Source organism: Lissotriton helveticus, chromosome 8, assembly GCF_964261635.1.
Source record: "Lissotriton helveticus chromosome 8, aLisHel1.1, whole genome shotgun sequence".
In the NCBI taxonomy this organism is placed as follows: domain Eukaryota; kingdom Metazoa; phylum Chordata; class Amphibia; order Caudata; family Salamandridae; genus Lissotriton; species Lissotriton helveticus.
The window spans coordinates 617,743,270-617,766,256 of NC_136069.1; the positions used below are offsets into that span (position 1 = coordinate 617,743,270).

The 22,987-nt window shown below is 44.9% G+C and overlaps 1 protein-coding gene across 5 annotated transcripts in view; it reads right to left on the reverse strand.

Moving 5' to 3' along the window:
- Positions 1-22,987, reverse strand: part of MYCBP2 (MYC binding protein 2) — a 1,909,483-nt gene that overhangs the window by 337,346 nt on the left and 1,549,150 nt on the right. The window lies entirely within an intron of this gene.

Below are 22,987 nucleotides of genomic sequence, written 5' to 3' on the forward strand. Positions count from 1 at the left end.
TATCGGAGCAGAAGGAGCAAAAATAGTATCCCTGCTGCGAGTCCCAAAACGAGAGGCAGTCCGTCAAACACAGAATGCACGCATTTCAGAAATATCCCTAGGACTGCTTCAAAAGGTGCGACCAGTCCCGAAAAAATCATCTTAAATACATGTACAATACCACTCAAAGCAGACATGTTTAAGATACGACCTAACATTTCTGAGAAATGTACAGGGCAGTTTGTAGGTAACAGGGTGTGTATCTCTACAGAAGTCCTTGCGACTTGCAGATCATAGGTCTCTTTGGCCGAGGTCAAGGACACAGTTTTCTGTAAAAGAATGGCTTTCATCCTGCCAAAGTATCAATTCATATAGGAGTGATGTTCAGTGAAGGCCATAATGGCGAATCCCAGTCTGTCTTGGTTTTTGGAAACAATACTTGCATACAGCAAGTGACCCTGGCTGACACAGTTACGAGATAGGCTAAACCTGGCAACATGCCACAGCAGCTGTGATCATTAAACATAATGTAACTTCCATTAGAAAGCTGCCTAAAAATTGGATCAATCACTGCAGCTGGTGAACCTTGCAGGTGGCAGGATAAATTGTTAGAGGAACCATCGCAGGCCCCGTGTAAGTTTATAACCTGACATAGGAGAGAACCGCTTAGTGCGTTTTCACAATTATTGCCACTAAGAAACACTTCTTTCCCCCCACTCCAACATCTGTGTGTATAAGGTAATTCCCAGGATGTCTTGATATATTCTTTACCCAACCTTTCACATAGGCCTGCTGCTATATGTTTTAAGCAATACTGAAAATGGAAAATTGTAACAGGCAGAGTGATTGTACTGTGTATTATCCATTCAATTGCTGGTTTTTCAGCAACTGTAAAGGGCAATCTTTCCAGTTTTTCAATGCTCAGCACCGTATAGTCTGCTCCCCTCTGTGCCAATTTGATTTGTTTATCTGTGAGATTAAATTCAGAAAATAATGACGTTGTGTTGATTAAACGCCAGGGCACATAGCCTGAATGAAGGTTTTGTAACGCCCAGCCTAATAGCATTATAGAACGCAATTGCGACTGACCATGTTGCAAAAACCAAGTCCTGTTCCATTATGTCTATGGCAGAGGATACTATGCTGTCCAAAGAATATATCCTGGATGACAGAGCCATTAACCCATTGTTGTAGGAGAGTAGGGTCTGCAATCCTATGGTCACCCCAGATTTTTTGCTTCACTGGTTTACGACTTTCCCTGGCTAAGTGGCTGCTAATCAGACCCATAGCCTCGCTGTTCTCTCTCTAAATTGACACACATGTACTTTAGGTGCATTTACCAATTGGTATTGGGTCACTCTTATCAGTCCTTGTACAGTGTACCCTAGGTACCCAGGGCATAAGTGCACCCAAGGCCTACCAGGGGCTGCAGCATGCATTATGCCACCCCTGGCTGGCCATCTAAACAGACACAACTGGCTGGTAACACAGCTAGGGCAAGGTGGTGTAATCACCCTTTTCTGTAGATATAGTATACCTATATCTAACCCCAAAATGGACACATATACTCCTACAAGTCACTCCTATGGCAGGCCTTATCAATCCTGAAGGCATAGTGCTTGGAATTATGTGAGATAGTGCTCTAGCATGAGCTGAGCCTGTCTGCAGCTTTCGGAACCATGTCCTTATAGCTGTTCCATGATAACGCTATACCACATACTCTCAAGTGCATTATAATCCTCGCGGTTATTGCTAACTTTGGCATAGCATTATCAAAACATGTCGAGTAAGGTGTCATACGATTTGGACTACTACCCCCTCGCCAGTTCTGGTGACGGGGGGTAGCATTCCACCCTTCTAGAGGGATACGACATGTCCATAACTGTAAACCCCGGTTAAAGTTAACCCGAGCCTCAGCATCACAAAATGGATGCTGCCACCATAGACACAAGTCTGACCTCCTGCTGCTGGGAGTCCTTCCAGCGAGGGAGGCCTGGACAAAGGGTTTCCTGCCTTGGGAGGTGCTAGCACCACCCCAGACAGGATTTTGTGTATTGAGGTAGGGAGGGCTGAAAGGAATGAGACATGCCTGGGGCACACAAGGTGTCCCTGTGCATACCCCGGTTCAAACCAGTTGCTGGGGCACTCCAGCCCCAGCTCTGGGGCAAAACCGGACAAAGGATAGGGAGTGTAACCACCCCCCTTCCTGGTCCCCCCCATGGGAGGGACCTAGTCGCTAGTACAGCCCCCTTTAGCAGGATAAAGGTAGGAGCTGGTCCCATTCCAAATTAGATTAACCTGAACGACTTTACAAGAAGAAACTCTGGACTTCGACGTTCTGCTCCACAGAAGACTGAAGAAATCTCCCTTGTGGCCAAGGAGTGACCACCCTGCACAAGCGGGTACCAACAAGCGTCCTAGCGGTTAACTTTGTCGTTGTCGTCCTTCCTGCCGGAACCAGACCTCAGAGCTCGACGAGACCCGGACTCCCAGACCTCTCCGACCTCTACCCACATCTGCAGCACAGCTGAGACCCGTGGGTGCGACGAGACACGTGGGACTGGCCATCTTTGAAGAACTGCACTTCGCTTCCAGCACGACCTCTGAGGCACCCTCGAGAAAATGCTTTGGGGATTGAGAAGCCCCAGCCCCGAGCAGCTCCTGCACCGAAGACAAGCCCTCCAGCCTCCACGAGATCTGCGTGGGGCCCTTCTGCCTGGTTGCTGCTCGACGCGTTGTCTGGTCACTTGCCGGCTGGCTAGTGGTCTCCTAGACGACAAACCTTGAAATCTACACCGCTGGTCTGGTTGCTCCAGACTGGCCCTTGCTTCCTTCCAAAAGAGAAGTACCCAGGACCCTCCTGGTCCGCACCAGACGCCATCTTCACTCACCGCGTGGGTTGCCTTTGCCAAGGCCTGTTGACTCCGATCCTGGAACAGACACCGCTGACAGCGAGAGCCTGCGTGGGACAGCTTGTGCTTCCATCCTGGTCGTCAAAGACACCTTCTGGTTCACGTGGCTGCAGAGTCAAGCGTCACCTCTTCACCTGATCACGACGACATCATCTGGTTCCTTCCTGGTTCCACTCCGGTCACTGGCTAGTGACTTTGAACATTGTCCCCTCTGCTTTCAGGTCTTCATCTTCCTCGATCCGCCCTTGGATCACTCCGGACATCTTCCTCCTGGTCGCCTGCAGCATCTTTCTCCAAGGCTCCATTGACTTCGACGCGGAAACCCGACACACTTTCACACCTATGCACCCGAAGCCCGTGGGTGAGGTAACGAGAGCATTTCGGTGCTCATAGGTAGATTGACTCTCCTAGTGTCCAGGTATCCTGTAGTTTCAGTCTCAACCAGTCGGAACTGTCCTTACTTACCTATTTCGTAATTTGTTCATGCCCATTGACTTTGCATTGAAACCCGCGTGTGTGTTCTAACACTGCACATGCGTCCCGTGGGCCTCCTGCTCCTTACTTAAGGTTAGGGTACTGTAGCCCCAGCGATTCTACAGCCTCTGGGCATCCTCATTTCTTCTATCGTTTTACTTATACCATTTACTTAGTATATGGGTTGCCGTGCCCCTAGGGCACCATTGTAATTTGTGCGACTTACTTTATTTTTCTGAAGAGTATTGTTATGTGCTTAGCCCTCTGATCGTATAAAGAGTTCAGAGGTGTTTGTTAGTAATAAATATATTGTTTATTTTCATAACAACCTGTGTGGTGTCCTTTCATCTGGTATTCAAGGGGTTATATGTGGTAAAACAGCTGGCTTCACATGCCAAAAGAGTTTAGCCTAAGACTGCTCTGTCCATGCTACCATTAGGATAGCTGGTCTATAAGGTTGACTTACAACCAATCACCATAAGGGTTGTTTGGACTGATACAAGGTGATCACTAGAACTAGTGAGCATCACATATCAGGCCAACTTCTTACAATTGTCAACTACAGAGAGAGATTTCTCTAAATTAATACGATCAATTTCTCGTATTCGTTGTGCAGTCTCTGCTTGCACAGTCTTCCATGCTTCATTATACATGGCATAGATACCGGCGTATATAAAACGTTTATGACGCGGTTTAGTAGGTCCTTGTAAGAAGTCCCTCAGGTCAGCGCCATCTTTAAGTAAAGACAAGTGTTGTTTTACTTCCTTTACTGTGGACTTGTGTAGCCATTCAAGGCACAGTTTACCTACACTGTATGATGTTACTATCCCTGGATGCTGTCTGAACATATCTTGGATCTGGCCTAGTGAATGTGAACGCTTTTGTCTTATTCAGGAATCTATCTTGACAGTTGTTTGTTTCTGTGGCCCAGATTAACCATCTTTTCCAACCAGGATCTTTCTGTTGTGAAGCAAAATAGTATGTACGTCGACCCCCCCCTGAAGTGTTACTTATATCAGTCGTAGGTGTAGGTATGGACAGGTTGTTTAAATCGTTTATCATGGCTAACCCAAGACAAGATGTCTGCTGAACAGTGTCATTCAAAAACATTATTTGCTCTGGGATGATGCAGGCTCTAAATAAAGCTTCTAATCCTTGCACCTGCAAGGCCTTTGTGCCCCAGACCGTTTTTGTCTCAATGGTGTCTTTCCAAAAGTCAAAGCCTAATGTAGACAGCTGAGCATAAAAGGCCGCTGGATAAATTTGCTTTGTATTTGCAAACATACTTTTCATTCCTGTCTTATTAACATTTTTAAAGTAAAATGACTCTGGATTTGAAACAATATACCCTGAAAAGTATGGAAATTTGCCATAAAATGTTTTTGAGCTACCCTTTGGTGGTGTAGGACAATGTTCTCATTGGTTATATTTAAGTACATTTCTAGGATTTGCAGATCTGTGCAAGAAATGATGACCATAGTGATTATAACAATACATTTGTTCATAATCTTATGAACCTTCTAAGTATTCATGATTTGTAAACTTTGCAGACATTTCTAAGTCTGACATCATATTATTAACAGTCTCGAAGTCCCAATCATCAGAAAAGGTACTAGATGAAACAAAGTCACTCAAGGAAATCTTGAATTGGTGTGGAATCTTCAACAGCTCCGCCGGACCAAGAATGTCATATTCAGTTCTGTCCCAAGCTATACAACCAGGTATAGGAACGGCTGTGATGTTTACTGATGACAAGTCTCTTTGTTCACGATGAGATGATATGTGTGGCTTGAGGAGTAAGTTGATGTTCTTACTTGCTGTGTCCTTTTTAACTAATCTTCCATTTATCAGCATTCTCAAAGTAAATACAAGAGTCAACCAAAGTAGAAGAAAAAGTACACCCAACACAATCCAAAGTTCAATCCATGGTGAAACCAGATATGTCTTTTCCAGTTGATGAAAAAGTTCTGTTGCTTGTTCTTTAAAAGTTCTTTTTACTTGCGTCGTTTCAGGTTCGCTGGGATCCTCGGAAAACGTACCAAAGTTAATGAAATAGCCAGAGGCAGTTCTGTCAATGGTTGGGATTGCTTCAGGATTCGTTGAAATCGCTGGAACCACTTGATCACTTGTTACATTTGTATAGTCAGTTGCTATTTCATTGCAGACATGCGTTTCTTGATGAACTGTTATTTGGGTCTCAAGAGGTACAAGTTCCATGGCTTTGTTGCATAGTCCTTCTTTTCGCACTGCAGATTCTTCAAAGGCGATGAGTCTCTCAGTTTGAACCTCTTGGATAGTAGCCAGATTCGGGCGTCTGCTACATCTTTGGAGTCCACATGGCCTACTACTTATGATTAGCCACATGATGTGGTTTGACCAGGTCGACTGACACAAACCTGTTCTCCTTTTTCCCAGCAAGGGGCGGCAGTAATACTGTTCTTGATCTGTGGATGGCTAGGACAGGTACTGGTTGTCTGTAAGAAGGCCCAAATTCCTTCTTGTCCACGATCTTTTCTCGGACTAGATCCCCAATCTTGGAATCCAGACAGGTCTTGCTGGGATGGATGGTTTTTCTTCAATGGTTGTTGGCTTCAGGAGTACGTTACTTTGTGTGCATCTTGTTTTATTTAAGTCCTGTAAAACAGCCAAACGTTCTTTGATATCAAAGGGATTTTGTTCTGCCACTCAAGTGTGACTATCGAGGTCCGACACAATAATTTTAGTACCAAAAAGGATTTCATTTGGAGGGATATCCCCTAGAGAACTTCTTGGCAGATTGTTAAGACTACGTTGGACACTTATTAGATGTTTGACCCACCTATCACCCGAGCTGTTATAGATTGCTTTATGTCCCGTTTTTTTCTCTCCACTACCGAATTTCGCTCAGGATGGAATGGACTAGAATACCGCATTGCAAAGCCCATATTGGCCATGGCCTCCTTTTAAGCTCGAGAGCTAAACGCAGGACCCTGGTCAGAATGTAGCGTGCCGACTGCGTATGTGCCGATAAAAGACTCGCAAATCTTTTTATAACAGTTTGAGTGTCAGCCGAGCGCTGAGGCCACATCCAAATGAATCTTGAGCACGAATCCACTGCGACCATGATCTATTTATAGTTACCATCCCTCGGTAAGGGACCGCAGTGATCCAGGTAAACCCAAGCTAATGGTTTGTCTGAATTTAACAGGGGTGTCTGCGCAGGACATTTCACTGTAGAGACTTTCATCTTTTGGCAGATTTCACATTCCAAAACATAGTTTCTGGTTCGTTTCCTCATACGCGGCCACCAGTATCTCTGTTTTAATAACGACACTGTAGCGGAAACACCTGCGTGTGCAGAGATGAGCCCTTCATGTGCTGCTAAGATTAGTCCTAATCTATGTTCCATGTTTGGAATTACTCTATCCCCCACTCCAGGGATTCGAGCAAACAGAACATTATGTGCATCAGTTATGTATGAGTATTTGAGTGGAAAGCCTTTTGTTAATGTTTTACCACTGTCTTTGCTTGAAGCATTGACAGCTAGCATTATTTCGCCATCCATTTTTGTTTTTGAACAAGTGATTGCAGCTACGGAAGCAGTTTGCACAGCTGCCTTCATGGCTTCATCAGCCAATGAAATCCCTGCAACGTGCACGCCATCACGTTGATGACTCGGTGTATGTATCACATGAGCCTTTTGTAGTTCTTGTCGTAACTAAACTACTTGTTCCCAAAGCAACTTATGCTTGATTGTGCCACCTTTTGCATCTTTGAAACTGTTTTCAATCCAGTTCTGCAAGTATTCATTGTAAGATTGAACGCAATAATATGAATCGCACACTTTCAGCTCGCTGAGCTGTACAATCTCCTAGAGATTGTGTTTTAGTGACCATTGGTCTGAATTTACCATCGTGCCAGCGACCTTTAACGATGGCGCACGCAGCACTATAAGCTTATTTACCCCCAATAGCGGGCTGTACTGATCCGTCAGTATAAAGGATAAATTCATACTGCTCTAGAGGCAGAATCTCAGTAGGCAGAGGACATTCTTGACAATATTGTAGAAATTCTTGTGTTTTCAAATATGGGTCAAAAAGGTATTCAATGTCTGTTGCAGCAAGAGAATTAACCCATTGTATCCTTCTCGGATGTAAAGCTTTAGCATTAGGAATGCTCACTTTTGTCACTGCCTCTAAGGCAGGTACAGGAGTAAGCTATTGGTACTTTTTCTCCTTCATTAAAGGTTAAGTACGTGAATCCGCATCTCCCTGGAATGATTCGGATCACTAAGTTGCGTACGTTTACGCGTGTTTGCAAATGTTTTGTTGCCAACATGTCTGTTTGGACTGAACGCAAAATTTCTGTGTGTTTTTGAGTCAAATTAACTGTTTTAAAATCAGGTTTGATTAATTCGTAGAGAGGTTTAACCCTTTCTGCGTAATTTAGAATGTAGGTTCTTCGGAAATTCAGGAAACCTAGAATTGACTACGTTTTTCAGCGTTTTTGGAGGTTGGAGCAGCGCACACTTTTCTAAAAGGTGTGCTGCCAGGCTTTTGCCTTCACTTAACTCATATCCTAGGAAAATGACGTTGAGGTGGGCAATTCGTGATTTCTTAAAATTTGTACCCTTCAGAGGCGAAGCCCAATATTATGGTGTTCACCCTGTTCAAGTGCCTATCCAAGTCATCGTCTGTAAGATAGATGTCATCAACATATGATAATGCCTCATCATCATAGGTTTGTAGTAACTCTGTTACTCTGGCTGAAAATAACCCTGGACTATTCTTGAATCCCTGTGGGAGACAACAGAATTGACCCTGTGTCCCCATAATTGAGAAAGTGGTCAAATACCTACTTTCTGGTGCAATGTTTTGACAGAAGAAACAGTTAGAAATATCTAAGGTGGTTTTATATTTTTTATGCACAATGTTATTCAATAGTGCTGCACTGTGTGCATTTTGTACTGCAAAAGTGTTGCCACATGAGTTTAAATGTCTGTAATCCAAAACTAGACGATATGTATTGTCTGGTTTGGAGACAGGAAACAAAGGATTATTTATGGACGAGGTGCATGTTTCAATCACCCCTGTTTTTTAGGTTCTTGCTTAACTGGGTACTGCCTTTGTGCAGTTGATTGATTTTTTAACTGGATTTTATGTTGAGGAGAATCCTCATCCCATCCTACATGATTTTTATATAACAAAGGAGCCTGGGCTACTGCCCATTTCCTGGCATAGGTATATTTTTTATGAATTGGAATAGGATTGGAGAAAGCTGGCATAATGATGTCTTTGCCATGTGGGCACTCCCTGACAAATTCAGGTGGCCAGTCTTGTTTAGCTAGAAGAATGTTATAACCCTGAGAGAGCTTCTCCCAAAAGAGTGCTCTTATTTTTCTAGTTATGTCCCCCTCCACCAGGAGTGTTACTTCATATAACTTATGTGGGACACTAACCCTGGTATCTGCAGTTTCAACTTGGATGTATTCATTCAAGTCCACTGTCTTCAGATGATCCTTCAAGTTCTTGCGAGCTAAGGTGACTTCTGCTGCGCTGTCCAACATCATCTGAGCCCATTCCCCGTTCTTGAGTTGTGTCCTCAAGATCCTTGGCATGTCTGATTTTTAGACCTGCTACCTTCTTTTTGGTGAATTGAGTTTTCTTATTTTTTGGAACGCGTTTGATCGTCTTTGGACTTCAAGCGTTCTTCCTTTTGTTCTGATCGTCCTCTTCTTTCGGATTTCTGTGAGGAATTCCATAAGGTACGAGAGGAACGTGTATCAGTATCTTGATATCTATCAGGTTTTCTCAAATTATCCCTATTCCTGAGGTTATACCTCCTTTCAGAGAGCTCCTTCTGAGGAGACCTACCTCAGGATTTAGAACGCTTCTCTTAAGAAGTTTGTTTAGTGTTCTCCCACTTCTTTTTGGGAGGGGGAGGAGTGTTTTTAATAAAGACCTTTAACTGTGTAATTCTACTAATCTTTGTACATTACTTAGTAATTCATCGTCTGACATTGCTTTAATGTCAGGGTCAGGTCTGTAGTTGGCTAAAGCTAGCCATGTTGCTCCTGGTCTACCTAGAGGACCGAGCATGGTAATGTGATGTGTATGTTTTAGGGCGCCTTTAAACCAGAGCGCATGCTCTTGGTATGTTAGTGGAATTGGAACATCCTCCAAAGGAATGTATTCCTCTGGAGCTTCATCTTCTTTGTAGAAGTGAAACACTTTTGTTCTTGGATTTGCTTCAGGGAAGACTATCCACGAATAGAACCCCTCTGTCTGATGATATTTGTGTGCCTCAATCACAAAAACTACCCTACCACCTCTTGCTGATAGGCCATTTCTTATAAGTTTCATAGTGATGGCTTTCCTTAAAGCTTCTGGAATGCTTATAGCATCCGCGTCGGTCTCTTGGAGACCTGTAAAGTTTCCAGCTTGTACGGCATTGCCGCCTGTAGCTTCACCATTCTCGGTGTCGCTATCCGGCATTTTGTTTAATGAAAGTTTGCAGAGTAAGTTTCATGGTAACAAAGATAAGGTGCACAATATTTTGGAACACTGTATCCTTCAACGTTGAAAAACCAAAAACTAATATATAGGATTTTCGTCCTACTCTGCTATGGCGGATATTTTATCCCTTAACCCACTCCAGACGTCTAGTGGAGTATTTTTACAGAAAAAGGGGTCTCTGAGAAAAGCACGACTGAGTTACTTTAGTATCTAGCGTTAAATTAGTGCCTTATCAAACGTTGGGCGCCATGTAGTGTAGTTCCTATATTCCCAATAGGCTCTGCGCACTGGAAAAATATATATCCTATAGATTAGACGTAGGACTGAGGTCGACTAGGTCTTTATCGAATATACTAAACTAAATAGTGAGTGCCAGCTAGCTCAGAGGTCACTAGAAACTTTCCCGAATTCACAAGAAGGGATTAGTTTCTGACAACGGCATAAACATGACAACTTTGTTTCCCAAGAATAAGAAATAAATCTCTCAGAGTCGTAGAAACAATAGATAAGTATTTCACTTAGTCAATCGTGCATGCTTTGTTTCAACAGAGTTGTAGAGAACTAGAGAGACCGACGTTTTCAATAAAAACATTTATTGAACAGTCTTCTTTCTCATACAAGAGAAGTGATTTGCTGCAATCGTTAAGCAGACTGCAAAGTATAATGCGTACAGCGAGAATAGTATTATGAAATAATACTGTAAAAGCATTGTATGGTTATTAAGCCATATAAAAATACATACATGAATAACATTGACTAAAAATACTCAACTGGTGCTTTCTAAACACGCCTACCACAATGTACCCAACGTAAGTCTAGTACGCGGGAAGAAGTATGTATTGTGTAGCATAGGTTTAGTTGTTTTTGCCAAGAATCTACCCAAGATTTCTCTAGGTTCTAATCAGATCTATACTTTAGTTAGAATCAAGGAGGTCTGGTATCTCAGTCTCAGGACTCAATTTCCCAACACCCCGCAAGGGGAGCTTGGAAACACTGGGGCTGGATTCTCAGCGAGAGAAGGGCAGCCTCTTGATCAGTGCGTCAGCTGGAGAGTCGGCTTCCTTCAGCACTTGCTGTAGCGAGCTGCGTTGGGCAAGTAGATAGTCGAATTCCTCCGAACCACCGTAGTTTGCCATAGCAAGTGAAGGCATATTTATACCTTGAAGGTGTTTAGGAATGCCATAGCTTGACGTAAAGTCAGGCATATGAACATCAGGAAAGAACCCCTAGGGAATAGTTGTTCTTTGCAAAGTACATGAGTTCTTGGACAAATCAATATTCAAGCAAGGGGAAGATCCCTAACTGCTTAAGCCGATTTTCCAAGAAATCGTTGTGATGATTGGTATGGGTGGAAGTAGCCATGTCTGTATTTGGGTCACATGGTCTATGCCTAAATAAGGGATTGATTTCTATGCCTATATAAGGGCAATGTGAATTGTACCTATATAAGGGCATGAATTGGGAAAATTGACTGAGCTCTAAATGGCACACAACAAAACACACACAAAGAAGGGCCGTCCAGCAGCCAAAAGAACCACAGCTTCCACAAGGAGAGCTTGAGTGGCCATAAAACACACAAAACCAGTACCACAAGGGCGACTCGCCCAAAAGGAAGATCACCACCTAGAGCTAGCCAAACTCACCGGTCACGGAGGGGGAGAAGAAGGAGGAGGAGGCCTAAGCCTCTCCAAAAACCTCCAGATGGCTGAGTCCGCTGGGGCGCGGAACAAAAGGGAACCACCAAAGGGAAGATCCACCAGCCGTTCCGGCACATTTTCTGGGAACACACCGTCTCCAAGCCAAGCATGGCGGTGAAGGGCCACCGATGAAGCCATGGCACGACCCAGCACCTCCGAGATGTCCAGAGCTGAGTGAAGAATAAACGCCACCAGCTCACGGCCATCCAACGCATGGTGCCGCAAATCAATGCCAGCACCCTCTTGAGAAGCTGCGGATCCAAGGGACTCCGCTGAGACCCACAAACAAGAGGTGGCCCTAGCCAACACACATAAGGTGTTAAGAGCCTTAACTCTCTGCTGGTTGAAGCAAACATATTGGGGTCCCAAGACTCCAGCCAACGGGCCTCCCGGGAAGGTGGAGTCAACAGCGACGGCAGGGATGGAAAGGCGGTCCGCAACAAGGGCCCACTGGCAGAGGGATGGAGGGATTGACACGCCGGGTCACACGGCGCCGGAAGGTGTCAATAAAGAAGGTGTTGGGGCACCGGATCCCCCTTGGCGGGGCGTCCCCAAGTCGCCGTCAGAGAGAAAGTGAGCGAACCTTCAAAGGGGAGCAGTAGCTCCCGTCCACCAGAGCCCTGGTGGAGAACCTCCAAGAGGTGATCCGCGGGGAAATGGGCAGCCGGATCTCCCATGCGCAGAATCTCCACAGCCGTGGAAACAGGGCGAGCAAAGGCTGCACCCGCCTCTGTAAGACCCAGTGGTGGAGAAAGCAGCTCCTCCGTGGGCGACGGCTGTCCCGAATCCAGGCAGAGTGGGCAAGGGCCAAGCCCAAAAGGGAGAAAGAGGAGCCGAAGAGTGGGAGACTTGAAGTTCCTCCGGCGTAAGCCGTAGCCGCGGCGATGGCAAGGAGCTGTCTTTTGATGGCGCCGGGGAGACCACCACGACTCGGTGGTCTGGTCCTGGTGAGGACGACGTTTCATAAACAAGAAGAATCCTACTCGCAGTGAGAGTGAGTATACCACAAGTGTGGGGACACTCAGTGTTGTGTTAAATACCCCTCACACACCAACAGGCCCCTTGGTGTCATGCTTCATCATTGGGGTCTTCGCACCCCTCTAACGGGATGCGGCGTGCTGCGACCAACGACTACGCAGGAGCACTTGCAGTTGGACTATGTGTGGTGTGTGTGATGCAAGTGAAGGGGTAGTTAATGTGAGTGGTGGGGTTGGTGTGGGTTAAAAAGTACCTGGCTCGTGGGTATTGGGAAAAACTTTATTCGTTACCCCGGGCTGGCACTATTAAAAGGGTGCAGGGTGAGGTAATTAACTGTTGTCACTATGAACAGTACCTCTAGTGAATTAATATTAAATACAGGCTATAGTGTGCCTACAGCGGGTTTTGTTTGTGACCATGCACTTGCATGACTCAATTTATGGTGATGGCTTGCTTCATGAGCATTTCTGGACGTCAGGGGATGATTGCTAAATGTGCAATTAACTCAGGACAGAATTTGTCTCCGTGTTCCCCTCACGCTGCTCCGTAATATTAATTCACTGTATATAGTCCTGCACTTTTTTTGTATAATACACTTTGTTAGAAATACGTGAGTAAGGTGGGAAGTTGTGCCCCCGTCCTGAAGAAGGAGCACCAGCTCCGAAACATGTTGACGCACACTAGAGGTACTGTTCATAGTGACAACATCATCACACACACCACACATAGTCCAACTGCAAGTGCTCCCGCGTAGTCGTTGGTCACAGCACGCCGCATCCCGTTAGAGGGGTGCGAAGACCCCAATGATGAAGCATGACACCAAGGGGCCTGTTGGTGTGTGAGGGGTATTTAACACAACACTGAGTGTCCCCACACTTGTGGTATACTCACTCTCACTGCGAGTAGGATTCTTCTTGTTTATGAAACAGTGCCCGTGGAGTAAGAATCCTACTTCTATACTCTACCTCCCTCTGATTGTTTTTTTCATTCCTGGTGAGGACGACACCAGCAGGCGCGCAACCTCTAGAGAAGAGGGAACGTCTGAGGACGAATCCACGATCTGACGCCTGTCCGGTGCTGGATCCGAACTAGTCGGCGCAGAAGCCACTGGCGGCGACGCCACGGAGGGCCCCGCACCGGGCGGGGGATCCGCCGACGTCCCATGAGGTGGAGGAGGAGAAGCCTGCGAGGCCTGCAAAGGCACCGCATATGTCTCCATCTGGGCTCTCGACGCCCCTTCACCAGGGGAACGGTTGATAGGGGGACAACACGCGGGGCCGCATCACCCTCGAATCCACGCCCCCAACAGGCCGGAACGCAGCCCTCGGGACAAGCTGCGACACTTACCCACAGGCAAGTGGCGCTCTTGCATGGGAGAGGGATGAGGGCGACAACGATGATGACCACTCCGAGAACCGTCCACAGAGGCTGAGCGAAGCGACAAAGCCAATCTGGACAAGCGAGCTGACAGAAGTTTCATCCGGCATTCTCGTCGCAACTTCAGCTTCAACCGCTGGCACGCCTCGCAGTCAGTGGAGCCGTGGTCCTCCCCAAGCACCACATGCAAAGGAGGTGAGGATCCGTCGCCGACATCAAGTGCCCAAAAGACCTACAAGACTAGAAGCCCGAAGGCATCTGCACACTGTTCCCACAACACACGAGGGAAAGAAGGAAAAGGCTCAATCAGGCCCGAACATGAACCGGATCTGCGTTGCACGCGGAAATGGAAAAAACTGATGTAGGCACGTCGGGGCGGGACTTATGTGACCTCGCGGACGGCACGTACACGGGCGACGCCTGGGCGGAGCCGCGTGCTGCCGCCCCCCGGCGCGCAGGGATGCTGGGCGAAAAACTTTCCGGATCCAGTCTCACGTCTGGGGCTAATTCTACGTTAAAGAATCTGCGGCAGGTAGTCTCTATCAGATATGTTAATTTAATTTGTATCGCGCACAGACACTCGAGAGTCTGCCGGAGCAGAGAGGGGCAACCATCAGAGATTTATGCAAAGAGATATGTTTTCAGGTTCATGCACCTGTACCCTCACCACTGGTATAGTGCACCCTGCCAGAGGGGTGACTGATCTATGCCTGGGCAGTGGTTTGTGGGCATGGCACACAGAGATGTGTGTCATGTTGACTCTTCACTTTGTTCTGCACCAAGACACGCAGCTTGCAAAGGCAGTGGGGGTGTGTGTCAGGGTACAGGACCTCTAAGAGTGGCACAATAACTGCTGCAGTCCTTAGAGGCCTTCTCTGGTCACAGTGCTCTGGGTACCTGTGGTACCATTTACCAGGGGCTGGCATGTGGCCAGAGATCAATAAAGTTTTTAAGGATTCAAGCACTGCTTATTAATATCCAAAATGTCTGCAAACGATTACTGTGCTCCAGAAACGCCCTCTACTCCAGGGTGTTAATATTCATAATCAAAAGATATAAAACAAGTTCATAATCAACTTGTGTATCTGGGCACAAGTGTGTGCTGAAGAAAAACAGCTCCAAATTTTTTAAAACGCTGCTTCACTATGTTTGATTCAAGAATTCATTCTTTATTTAATTCTCCATGCTGAAATAGCGGTATTCAAATGTTGCATCACATAAGATATCCAGCCAATCAATTTTGCTAGTTACAAATTCACAAATATTTGTAGACTTGGCCTCCCATGGCCTCCCGATGCATTTCGGCGCCACACTGCGCCTTTATCAAGGGATCTGAAATTTGAATATCCATAATTAATACTACGTCTTGCGCCAACAACAAAAATTGCCCTTCTATACATTTTGCATTTACTAAAACTAAATAACAGTTCATATCGAATAAACTTATGATATTTAGCCAATAATTTGCTACTCAATAACAGTTTGCAAGCATTCATTACGTTCCAAAGTATCAGCAACCTATCTAAACATGCATTTAACCTTTGTGAAATATAAATATCACCCTCGAGGGCACCGCCCTATAAATCATGCTGCGAGTATGTTAACTAACGGCTACAGAATCCTTCCTCTAGGCCCCTTAACTTACGTTTCCGCACTTGCACACTTCCCTAATGCTAAGCGGGAGGCACAGGGGGGTAACTACCGTGTTTAAACACCTCACCCCACATTAATCCTGAACTCGGATGTAAGCGCACTGCTTCCCTTACGCTGCGGTTATTTAGGCTAATGTTAAACGCGGAGCTTACCGGAGTTAGCAAAAGATTGCTCACAGGAGACTGTTACACACGAACGCGAACATCGCGGTGTGGTGAATGACCTCTAGCGGAAGTGGGTGAACTAAGATAATCTCGCGGTTATGGCGCTATGCATTCTGGAACATGTATGCTGATGCTGATTTACAACATGAATATATGCAGTGAAAACAATACTACAAAGTCCTACATGCATTACATTATCAAGAAATACCAATACCAGTTATAAATAACAGAGAAATTCCACCCTCTCATTCAACCCAAACGGCTTAAGAGATTTCAAGCGATAAATCCAGTAGTTTTCTCTTTTCGAGTCACATGTGCCATTTACTCGCAAAATATTGACACAGTTATTACAGTTCATACAGGGCAAAGTACCTTTCCATATGTCAAATGGATTAGTTTTAGATCTAGGCTTCAACATTGGCCCATATTGAGGAGTGAGCCGGATTTTAAGGGAGCGTTTGAACAGGAACCCCTATTTGCACACACACGTCCAAAAAATCTGGGACAATTGTTGAAGCCTAGATCTAAAACTAATCCATTTGACATATGGAAAGGTACTTTGCCCTGTATGAACTGTAATAACTGTGTCAATATTTTGAAGGGTAATAACCTGTCACCACCTGAAGTTAAAGAGCCAGTGAATTTGCGAGTAAATGGCACATGTGACTCGATGAATGTAATTTATCTATTGAGCTGCCCGTGCAAATTACATTATGTGGGACATACAGAGCGCAAGTTTAAAGTCCGACTTAATGAACATAAAAGTAATATTCGGACAAAAATGCTTAAATCCACTGTGGCTACCCATTTTATGGAAGCTCATCATGACATTTCAGAACTTAAAGCATGTATTCTGGAAATAGTTGATAAGTATGAAGGGGTAAACAACAAAACTCAACTCTTGAAAAGAGAAAACTACTGGATTTATCGCTTGAAATCTCTTAAGCCGTTTGGGTTGAATGAGAGGGTGGAATTTTTCTGTTATTTATAACTGGTATTGGTATTTCTTGATAATGTAATGCATGTAGGACTTTGTAGTATTGTTTTCACTGCATATATTCATGTTGTAAATCAGCATCAGCATACATGTTCCAGAATGCATAGCGCCATAACCGCGAGATTATCTTAGTTCACCCACTTCCGCTAGAGGTCATTCACCACACCGCGATGTTCGCGTTCGTGTGTAACAGTCTCCTGTGAGCAATCTTTTGCTAACTCCGGTAAGCTCCGCGTTTAACATTAGCCTAAATAACCGCAGCGTAAGGGAAGCAGTGCGCTTACATCCGAGTTCAGGATTAATGTGGGGTGAGGTGTTTAAACACGGTAGTTACCCCCCTGTGCCTCCCGCTTAGCATTAGGGAAGTGTGCAAGTGCGGAAACGTAAGTTAAGGGGCCTAGAGGAAGGATTCTGTAGCCGTTAGTTAACATACTCGCAGCATGATTTATAGGGCGGTGCCCTCGAGGGTGATATTTATATTTCACAAAGGTTAAATGCATGTTTAGATAGGTTGCTGATACTCTGGAACGTAATGAATGCTTGCAAACTGTTATTGAGTAGCAAATTATTGGCTAAATATCATAAGTTTATTCGATATGAACTGTTATTTAGTTTTAGTAAATGCAAAATGTATAGAAGGGCAATTTTTGTTGTTGGCGCAAGACGTAGTATTAATTATGGATATTCAAATTTCAGATCCCTTGATAAAGGCGCAGTGTGGCGCCGAAATGCATCGGGAGGCCATGGGAGGCCAAGTCTACAAATATTTGTGAATTTGTAACTAGCAAAATTGATTGGCTGGATATCTTATGTGATGCAACATTTGAATACCGCTATTTCAGCATGGAGAATTAAATAAAGAATGAATTCTTGAATCAAACATAGTGAAGCAGCGTTTTAAAAATTTGGAGCTGTTTTTCTTCAGCACACACTTGTGCCCAGATACACAAGTTGATTATGAACTTGTTTTATATCTTTTGATGTGGCCAGAGATGCCAATTTGGTTTGGGCTTCAATGTAATTTTAGGGAAGGAACATAGGCCCTGGGTACCTGATTAGCAGGAGCCCAGGTCACACTGGGTCAAAGAACATCAGCAATTCAGCAAAAAGTGGGGGCATACCATGCAAGAAAGAGGGCACTTTCTCACATTTGGGACTATACAGCACAGAATCAGAAGAAAAGAAGGTAAAAAACATAAATAAATAGAGAGGCATGAATATATATACACATACAGAATTCACACTGTATACTAATAGGTGCCCAAGAAGAGTACATACAATGAATAAAACAGCATCCATGGGCTGAAGAGGAGACAATGTGTACAGATCTAGTGATGTCATGTTGCTTAGTTATTATTGGAATTCTTAGCGGAGAATTCTATCTATGGATAGTTGAAGGAGAGCTCAGAGTTGTAGATGCTGCTCCACACTGGGATGCAATGGAAAATAAAGTCTTTTTTATAACCTTCAGGACTCATCTTTTCACAATGGCAAGCTGGAAACCAGTCCCAAAGCCCCGTCTAAAGGGAGAGGGCGGGGTGGAATAACACTTCCCAGAAACCAAGTGAGCAGAGAGAAACAGCACTACAGACAGAAAAGTAGGATTAGGCAGTCGAGAGACAATTGAAAAGAAAAGCACAGGGGAGAAACAACCCCAATAGAATAGGGAAATTAGGACCACAATGGAGGACTGGAAAAAGGGTTGAGTTGAACGGGGCCAACACATGAGAGGCCTATGCAGACAATCAGGCTGCGTAAAAGAAATTAATATTGGAATACCTACGCCAGAAATGAAGGTCAAACCAAAGGGCCAGTGTAAAGAATGGAAGTAACAGAGGGAGGCAGTGCACACAGCCTAAGAAGCATGAAGGCCAGAAGCAAAGGGAAGGCCTTGTGTGCAAGCCAGGGGATAATGTGAGTGACGATCCTGACTTCACCCAAGATCATACTTAGTATGCCTATAAGTACAAGGGAGATGAGCCACAAAGGGGTGAGAACTGCAACCACGCTCACAAGAATTGGAGGAAATTTGTGGGGAAAGAATCCCAAGATATCACAAACCTCCATAAAATTCAACCCAGAGCGGACAGGTGAGAAACCCATGTCCGAGAAGAACGGAAGAGGAAAATTCACCATAAACCACCAAAAAGGGTAGAAGGCACACCTGAAAAACAGTCAGGCCAGTTACAAAATGTTGGGGTTGGCTTTGGAGGTGTCATGGAAAGGGCTCTAATCAAAAAGTGAAAGCAATCACAGCTTTGCTCAAACCAGAAGCAGAGGAAAAACAGGCCACGCAGAGGCATAGAAGAGGTAGGGCGGCAGAGCTGGCCACTCACACCAAGATATGGACACAGGATGGTCTCAAGGAACCTAAGAAAGACAGCAACTCTCTGCAAAAGCTGAGCAAAAGTCGAACTAGCCTCCAAAGCAAGACAAGGAGGAGAATACAGGCCCAAGGTTGGGGAAGAATCAAGGCCAATAGCGTCACTTAGGGCAGAAACCCAATGAAACTCCGGAGGAGGCTCCGACACGTGATCAACCACATCACCAAAATACCAGTGTGCCAAGGAAAAAAAAGCAGGGGGCTCATCCGAAAGCAAAGGAAGGTAGCCTGAAAAGGACTTGTTCCACCAATGCCATTCCAGACTATCAGCGTAGAGAAGGAGGTACCTCAGTGTCAGGGAGGGGAGGCAAAGAAGGGGCAAACGGTGCAGTAGACGCCAAAGTCAGTGCTGGCAAATCCAACAGAGGCATTACAGATGGGAACTACGAGGGGCTGTGCACTGGAGCTGAGAAGGAGTCGATCACGGATTCAGAGGGCCCTGCCAGTTTGGAGTCAGTCTAGGCCTCCCTGACATCCTCGAGGCCAAGAAGCGTGCCAGAAGGAAGTTGAGAGCCGAAAAAGTTATGAAGGGAGAGATAGTATTCCCTCATCTAAGCTGGACTCGCCTCAGCACCAGGAAGAAACTGGAAGGTGCGGCCCACATTCTTGCTCCGACATTGGAGGAATAGTAGGTGAATCAGGGACACCGCAGGTACGCAGCAAAGTTTGGAGAAGGCTGTGGCGTCAACTGCCTAGGGCTTGACTTACCAGGAGACAGCAAGGACGAAGGACTTTGGGAACTGGCCCTCGGAGGAAAAAGATTACCTCAATCAACAAGGAGCCACCCACCAACACGTCACCAACAGTGTAATGTGACGCTCCTGCAATGCCAACGACTGAAGCTGAAGAAACAAGAGGCACCGCTCAGAGTCAGGATACGCGCCAAGATGCCACATGCAAACAGGATGAGGGTGAGGGGTCGACATCGTAGATATTGAGAAAAAAGCACACTTTCGTCGTCGTAAGCCAAAATGGACAGAGGTAGAGCATAGCTATGTTGAAAGATTTGAAGGACTCTTCTGTTGGACACTATAGATCATCACCCTGCAAGAAAATGCTAGATCCTGCTCCCACATGATGATTTTGTGCCACTAATGGCAAGCTAGAGCAGATTAGTGGCTATTGCCACAGGGGAAGGATAAATGGGAGCACTGATGCCCTTGTAGGCCTGCAAGGTGCCTACCAGATTAATGTCCCTGAACCCAAAAGAACAGAGGTAATTGAATCGGTACTTGGGGAAGACTGACATTGCCTATATGCTAGCCCCGTAGTGGAGTAGTGAAATTTCCTAAAATGATGAAAAAACAGTTTTGCATGAGTCAAGTGCTGTGGTTTTACTTTCTTTCAAAAGTTGGAAGGTAGAATGAGCTTTTTAAACAATGGTGCCAACTGCCCTTCCTAGACAATCAGTAGTATCAAGGCCAGGACAAATCAGATATTTGCGAGTGAGACCTAAAGGTCTTCAGTGACAACTGGCAAGATCTTGCTGGTCATGTTCTATATGGCATGAATAGACTGGTCCAATAAGCAGACTGCATTGACCATCTCAAGGCTAGGCTGGAAGAAAACATACATATCCAAAGAACCTCCATTCATCTAGGACTTCTTATTCAGAGGAGTTGAAGGAAATCAACTGAGGTTCACTTTGCTGGTTGAAGCCTGAACAACCAGACTTCCCCGGAGAAGGATGTTCAGTGAGGAAATCATGGTTGTCAGGTGATAGTCTAATACACCTGGCCACAGGTAAATTCACTGGTAGGCAAGAACAGGGCTTTGACCAAGTCCCGATTAAAATGTAAGTGAAGATCTAACTGAAAGGGAGGGCGGATGTGAATGGGCAGTCTGTAAGATTTTTGGTAAGGATATTTGTCTTAATCTCAGTACTGGGCAGTTGTAGGTCCAAGACCTCAGCTTCCAGTCGAATTACCACTGCAAATGTTGCAAAATGTTCCCCTGGAAGACAAAATGGCACTTAGGCCCTTTATCAGGGAAGTATTAAACACACTGGCCTCTTGTAAATCCATGTAAAAATTGTTACCAATATTATGAAGAGGAAAATCATTCCATTCCTACCATCATCCCTGGGTGGAGCAAGCTTTGGTTAGAATCTGAACCAAAAAGGTAATGGTGTCTCAGCTGGCATATCCGCCCTACCAGACGCATAGGACTAGAGTCAGACAACCAGTTGCGCTTTAGACACTTCGTGGCATGACACTGGTTGGGATCATATTGAAATGGGTTCCGGGTCAGACATTGTAGCCAGCACTGCATCCCCCTACAGCACAACAGATTACCAGATCCATTATGGTGCATGGGGAGAATTGCAAGGTCGAAGCCTCTGGTTAGAAGTATTTATCAGACATTAAAGCTAGCTTTAGCCAAATTAAAGAATGAATCATTAGCTTCACATATATAACATGAAAAGGAATCTTTTATACAAGGATTGCACCAATAAAATAACAAAACTTAATCAACCTTCTCAAAAGATTATTCAGGTGAAAATCAAAATCCATTTAAAAATTGTCCTATAACCAACCCTCGAGGACTCGCGAGTAAAGTCTTTTGGTTTATTTGTATGCTTTGGTATGTATGAGCCCTTCTAAACTCCTGAAGCCATATACTTGTAATGCACGAAAATAAGGACAAGACTTCAGTTGGAACCTCTGACACTAATGTAGAAGTCTAGCGTGGCATCTAAATATTTTACAGAATGTACAAAAAGTTTCATCAGGAAAGAGGGGTCTTGTTTTTAACGAGTATGATTATGAGTACAAAGAACACCTTTCATATTTTCAAGGCCCACGGTTATTGGTGTATGGAAACTTTGTCTTTTTAATGGCCTCCAACTAAGAATTCTTGGCCTAGCCTCATTTCTAAAGTTCATGCCTTGAAGGGTGGAGCAGAGAGAGGCAATGGAATGGAAGCAGAAATTAATGCAGATCGTAGAGCGGATAAGAGGTGGTGATCTATAAGAAAAAGAGGCAGATGGTACTGAAGTAAGAAGACAGGTGGAGGGCTGGATGTAAGGGGAAAGCCAAATGGATAACCACAGAAAGGAAGAAAGATGGCAAGAAATAGTAAAGGAGATGTGGAGGCAGAAATCCCAAGGGAGACAGTGAAACAGGAGGGCAGAGAGAGATAGAGAAAGACGACCTGTACTGCCTGCAATTTACAGTCATGTCTATAGTTGCCCTCGCTCTTGCTGTTACAGTTCTGTTACATCTAGTAAAACAAAAAATAAGCACTTTCGCAATGGTCCTTTTCCTGGCACCGCCTCCTGTATCTTTTATTTATCCATGATGTCCCCTTATACAATAAAAGAAAAAAGAGCATCAGCATTCAGTTTTTTAAAGATGTATAAAACTAATTTAATTACATTAAAACCTCAGGGGTGGAAAGCTGTCACCCTTCTGTATAGGACACTACACAAAGGCCTTGATGGAGACCTCCACACTCTAAAGCATAAACGGTCCTGGAATATAGGTAAGGACAACACTGACAAAGAAGGGGCACTGGCATAAGGATATCTCGCCAAAGTCTCCAGAAACCAGAGGCTCCACCTGCAGCAATTCCACTTCTTACAGAGACTTCCTCATTCCAAGAAACTAGGGCTCATTCATCGCCAGTCCCCTTTAGCCTGTCCCAAATGTGGCATTGATGATATTGGATTCCCCACATGGTCTGTTCTTGCCCTATAGTACAGACCTTCTGAGAAGAAGAAATATCCCATCTCGAGGAAACAGGCTGCTCTACCTTACTGAACTCAAAGATCTGTGTCCTAGGTCTATGCTCCCATCCTAAAAAGGGAAAGATGGGTTGCCAGTTTATTCATTTAGCCCTTACACTAGTAGAAAGGAACAAAGGTACTAATTGGAAATT